Here is a 6,733-nt window from a genome sequence, read left to right as displayed (position 1 = left end):
AATCGCTCTCGGATACAGTTTCACCGGTCAAGGAACTGTAAAACGATTCGCGCGGTAGTAAACACGTATCATGCAACTTGTCGACGGAATCGATGTATTCGTATGGAAATACACCTTTTCGCGTTAACAAATTGAAATTTTCGGCAGATAAATTTTGAAACTCCGATTTTAAAATTTTAAGCTTATCTTTATCCAAATATTGAGAAAAGCTCTCTTAAATTTTAACAATAAATAGAAAGGTCATAGGCGATAGAGAGCATGTAAATAATTAGATAATCAAGATTAAAATAGAAAAATCATAATTTAATAAAGCAAATTAAGTACGATATAAATAGCTGAGAAATGTAATATGATTAAACATACAAAAATTAAAGATAAGAATATACATAAGGTACGAACGTTTCTGGCTCTCGCTTCGAGCCTTCTTCAGCGCAATAATAATAACCAACAGAAATTAATATAAAAACTAATAAATCATGAATATAATAAGGTATTGAGTAACATATAAATAATGAAAAAATCGCAATCGGCGCAACGTTAATAGACGCTTATCGAAGTAATGGATCTTCATGGTAAAAAATAGAAACCTTATTGTGCAAGTGTAATTGGTGGTGAACAGAAACTCGACAACAGTACCAAATGCAGCCTGAAATTGGCGTGATCCGGTATTTTAAACAATTCATATAATATACTGTGTGACAATATAAATACTTACAAAGAGACTGTTCAACGATAATACGAAAGATGGAGAGAAACAATAAGGTTCAACATGAGAAACAGTTACTGTTAGAAATGTCGAAGAGAAGGCTGGTATATATACCCGAACATGACATTCAAATTTTCGGTAGCTTGTTTATAATATCATGATATAAAGACGGTAAATTTTCTGTGTCTGTAAATTTAAACCATTCTTTTGTCTCTTGATGTAAAGCATTTCAGAAATTAATCTTCTATTGAAAAAAGGAGCTTCATCCAGAATTTTAACGTCGTCCCAACAAAAATCATGACCGTATTGCAGCCTATGATTTGTAACGACAGAGCGAGTAGTATAATTTCTATTAAGTTGTGATCTATGCTCCGATATTCTCGTCTTTAGCATTCTCGAAGTTTGGCCAATATATGAAGCGTCACAATCCGAACAATTAATTCTATAAACTACATTGGTTTTTTGGTTAGAGGGAATGTAGTCTTTATGTACTTTAATGAACTTGTTTAATTTATTAAGGCTGGTATAGGAAAGTTTGATGTCCAAGTTCTTTGTGACGCTTCTAAACCGCTCAGTGAAGTTTGGCAAGTATGGGACTGTGAAAAACGTGGAAGAATCTTTCAACGTCCCAAGATCACCGCGATCACGACTCATAAACAAAAATCTAAGTCGTTGGCTTATGACTTCAAATATAAAGCTCAAGGGATAGCAACTGTCTAAAAGGATTTTGACAATACGGTCAAGATTCTTATGGTGAAAACTTGGATGCGACAAAGAGAAAACCCTGTCCACGAGACCGATTATAGTGCCTTTCTTTTGGCAAAGTGGATGTTGGGAGTGATAATTTAGATATCTGTCCGAAAATGTGGATTTTTGGAACCAGTCAAATATTAAAACGTTATTTTCTACTATTATGGTTACGTCTAAAAAATTAATTTTTCTGTCAACCTCTAATTCAAAAGTAAATTGTAATCTGTCATGAAAGGAGTTAAAAATAGAAAGAGTCGAGTCGATGGAGTCAGAAGGGACCGTCATTAGAATATCGTCAACGTATCTAAAATATAACCGGGGGGTGAATCTTAAAGTATTCAAAGCTTTCTCTTCTAAGTCCTGTAGCACTATGTCAGCAATAATCGGCGATAAGGGAGATCCCATAGGAGTACCGAAAGTTTGCTTATAAATAATGTTGTTAAAAGTAAAATCTTATCTTTATCTAAAAATGATGCCAATTTATCGAGACTCGATGCGAGAAATTTGTATGAATCGATGAAACGTAATTTTATTTGATTTTTTGATTCTTCTTCTTCTTTAAGATCAACAATTTTGATAAACGAAATATATTTTTCCTTGATTATCGGTAATAACTCGATTTTCTCTTCGAACGCTGTGGCTATTTCCTCGATAATAAAATGAGAATCGTAACCGGATAAATTGTGAAACACTATCGGAATGCAAAAAGAATCTTTATAATTTAGATTACAATTTGAATGCGCGGGACCTCTGTACCGCCCGGTCAGATGGCAATGATCGTGAACGCGTGTATCGTCTTGCGCGAACGGCTTTTCGCATATATCACAACGAGTGGCGCTATGGAATTTCTCCCACTCTTCGAACGTTAAATTTACCATGGGGATATTTGTTTTTAAAATATTCTTAACGCGAATTGCTAAATTTTTAAGGTCTTCGGCGAACCATGCTAAACAATCGGCGCTACGACGCGAATGATACGTCGATAATGAGTCGTCGTACGAACAATGTACATAATAAGCTAAACTAAATACTTGATGATGTTGATATAATTTTTCTTCTTCCTTCTTGGCTAGAACGCATTCCAAGTCGGCGTACACGATGAATGGAAGCCGCTCCTTCCGATTAGGGCTGCTGAACTCGAGCCACTTGTCCTTGTCGCTCGGCAATCGGACAGCGCAGTCGTTTAGCTTTCCGCAGTCGACCGTATGCGACTGCAACTTGGCGTCTGAATAAAAATAATGAAGGCATCTGTAAAAGAAAAAAAATTTTTTATCATAAGATTTTTTATATAAATTATAATTTTCAAATAATATAAAATACACTTACCGGTCGCAGATATATTTCTTGTGATAATTTTTGGTTAGTTGTGAGTTCACGAGCCGGGATAAATTCTTGATCCAAGCGAAATGTCCCACGCTGTTGTCATCTTCAATGTACAGCAGGTTCACATGCTTGTCCCGCTTCTGGTCCGAAAGACGTATCGGGACAATGTTTTTGTCTTCGATGCCGTACACATTGATTGAAATGTCATTTGCATGTTCAAATTTCTTAATCTGATTCACAGTCATTGGAAACTCAATGTCCCGGAGATTCAGCACTGTCGCGTAATGCGGGTACGATGATTCCTGTTCCGCGTTCCTTTCAGCGGGATACAGAGCGGCGACCACTGCCCACGCGAAACACGCATTGTCCTTTGATTGCACGTTAACCACCGCTCTCTTCATCATAATCTCCCGCGGCAATTTAATGTGACATCCCGCGCGCATGGGATTGTACTTGTTAATATTTACAGTCAAGTTCAGTATTCGCGACAAAGCCCACCCGCTATCGCGTTCCTGAAACTCTTCTAACGACGCTAGGGTGGACTCGATAACATGCCGTTCGTACCACTCGCGTAAATCGGATGTGCGAAAGAGTTCATAGTTTCTCATATTCACACTTTTATTCGCGTGTTTATCACCCGACACAAATTCGCCGTTGAATATAGTGTTCACTTTTACACTGTTGTGTTTTTTTAAAGCGTCCTGCACATGTTCCAACACAATGTCTTTGGCGTCATCGAGAAATTGGCGTGGTTCGATGTGATTATAGTTTATCACCGCACCAGTCGATACGCGACTCTCGAACGCCGTATCAATTTCGCGCCACACAAGTGCATTTTGACGCGCACTACATCCGGCACCCACGTGTACGAAACGTCCACGTACCGAATTTTTCAAACCTTCGAGGCGCGCGATCCGAGCAATCAGTGATTGTCGATTTCCGATCGATAATCGCGGCCGTTTGATTCGACTTTGCTCTTCCAGCGACTCGATGTACTCGTCGCATCGTTGCTCCCACACAATGTAGTTTTCCAACGAATCAAGCAAAGCGGATTGTTCTCGCAAAATTTGCTCCTCCATATTGCTAACGTACACTTGCAAAATTTAGCGTTTCTAATGACTGTCCTGATGCACTTTAGCTACTGGTGGGGTGCGTCTCTCTATCATGATTTATATATCGTCTCATGCATTGTTTTATCATCGAACATTCTAGAACGATTTCATCTTACAAAAAATTTCCCGTAGTACCGTGTGCAATTTGACCTTGATAATTTCACGTTTTGTCACGTACATTTGAAAAATCTAACATGATTGCATCAGGGGCAACCGTACATCGACGCTTGATTTTAGCGCTTTCAGCTAAATCTTTGTCTGGGGATGATGCATGTTTTAACCTTGTCGGTCATTTTTCACTATTTGTCACATACATTTGAATAATTTTAACGTGATTGCATCAGGTGCAGTCGTATATCGGCGCTCGATTTTAGTAAATTCAGCTAAATTTTTGTCTAGGGATGATACACATTTTAACCTTGGCAATTATTTTTTCACTATTTGTCACGTACATTTGAATAATTTTAACGTGATTGCATCAGGCGCAGCCGTACATCGGCGCTCGATTTTTGCAAATTCAGCTAATTCTTTGTTCCGAAGATGATGATGTCATCGCAGCCGTACATCGGCGCGACAAAATTTTGGAGGAAATTAAAATGTTGCGTCAGCAATAATCCCCTCTACATCATAATTTGGGATACTATTTGAATTGATATTGATTCTAATACGATTGCAGTATTGCATCAATCGCGCGTGTGAAAGGTTCACCGCTGAAGAAATATGAATTTCTACGTTCCGATTCGAAACGGTGAAACTCCACCGTGTAAGAAGCAAAAATGCGACACGTAAGTTTAAATCGTTTAAAAATTTTTTTACTTTATGATTTTTAATATTGTTGTATAATTATTTATATTTTATAGTATTCAGCCTCGTCGTGCGGCTCGCATACTTGGAAGAAGGTACGCTCTAACCCCGACGTCGTACAAGTATTTGGACATTGGAATAAGCGTTGGAGCTGTATCGTACGTGGAACTGATTCTCGGCGATAATCGAGGCAATCAAATAGTGTTGCCCTTTTCAACGTGGAATTTGTTGATGCGGAAGCAAGCAGACGTTGAACAATTTCTACAATCGACTACTCCCCCATTAAGGATTGGAGATTTACCGATTGAAATGTATCAATCGAAAATTGTAAAACTCACATTATGCGAAAATTCTTTGTACATGAAACCAGAAACATTATTACATTTATTTAATTTTGAAAATCTCCGACCGCTGTCGGCTATCGAAATTTGATAATATCGTTCGCCTGTCGCATCCGTGATCCGTCTTCGCAAAAGTATTCAGTATTTTCGGTTACTTATGCTGTCGAATTATTAGGCTGTCGATCTGTTTTGCGAGCTAGGAATTGCGAGGAAAAGTCCGTAGCGATAGGTTGTCGATCTGGCTGCCGAAATTACGCTATCGTTTGAGTAATATCTGCGAATATTTTCGTGCCGAAAACCCTTGGTATTCCGTAAAGTCTCGCTCACTCCTGCGAACTCCGGCCATAAAAACGGGCACGGGTAAACAACCGGATTGTCGTAGCGCTCTCATCGTTGTCGATTCGAGCAGATATTTGCTCAGAATACCGCCGTATCGTTCGTGCTAGGATTAATTGTATAGCATATTTCGCTTTCGTATTTCGTTCGAATTTATTGTGAACCGTCGTTTCTTGATTTGTATGATTCGTTCTCGTTTTTCGTGGAATTAATAGCGAACCAATGTCTCTGTAAGGCATTATTAATCTCAGTCGAATTATCGCTTCTTATTGATTGCTGAGTTATTGTTCAAACTTGATCTATTTCTTATTATTAATTCATTATTGATTTGTTAATTATTCACTCGTATTGTTACTTTATTTTTCTAGTAATAAAATTATTATCTTTCTTTGTTCAAATCGCGTAATTTATTTAAGTGTTCGTCTCGCTTGGTTGTCGATTGTCATTTTGTCTGTCGTCTGTTGGTTCCGTGAAGACTCGCATAATCGATTAACTTTCTCTAACAACTCCTCCCCTCTACCGTTAGGCGAGCTAGTCGGCCCGTGGCGAAGCAGGTTATCGTTTTTAACGTCTTTCGGTTTTTCGCGAAAATTAATGCGTGAAAGACCGCATCTGGCGCCCAATTTTTCAATATATCGATACGGTCTCCGCTCCGCCGCGGCTCGCACGAGAACGTCCTCCATCCCTGTTCCTCAGAACGCGAGTATAATAATTTCGTTATTTTTTTTTGATGGCGTTTTTGCTCCCACGCGCACGCTCCCATCCAACATCTCGAGGAGTGTTGCGATTCATTTGAATCTAATTGAATTGAATAAACGTCGCAACATATATATACATATGTGTGCGTGTGTGTGTAGAAATTTATATATTTGACTGCGCAACCATAATTACAGTTACATAGATATTTATTACATTTGTCTTCGTAGACACAAATATAGTTATACAGAAATATTCCCTATATGTATAATGATAATTGTGTGCGTGCGTGCGTGCGTGCGTGCGTGCGTGCGTGCGTGCGTGCGTGCGGGCGTGCGTGCGTGCGGGCGTGCGGGCGTGCGGGCGTGCGGGCGTGCGGGCGTGCGGGCGTGCGGGCGTGCGGGCGTGCGGGCGTGCGGGCGTGCGGGCGTGCGGGCGTGCGGGCGTGCGGGCGTGCGGGCGTGCGGGCGTGCGGGGCGTGCGGGCGTGCGGGGCGTGCGGGCGTGCGGGCGTGCGGGCGTGCGGCGGCGGCGTGCGGGCGTGCGGGCGTGCGGGCGTGGCGTGCGTGCGTGCGTGCGTGCGTGCGTGCGTGCGTGCGTGCGTGCGTGTGTTTTCTTTACACTAATCGATTTCTCACATTATTTTGTGCATAAAAGTATTAAGGT

The sequence above is a fragment of the Camponotus floridanus genome, unplaced genomic scaffold (genome assembly GCF_003227725.1).
Source record: "Camponotus floridanus strain SB8 unplaced genomic scaffold, Cflo_v7.5 scaffold223, whole genome shotgun sequence".
Lineage (NCBI taxonomy): Eukaryota > Metazoa > Arthropoda > Insecta > Hymenoptera > Formicidae > Camponotus > Camponotus floridanus.
Note: the sequence above shows the minus strand (reverse complement) of the source record.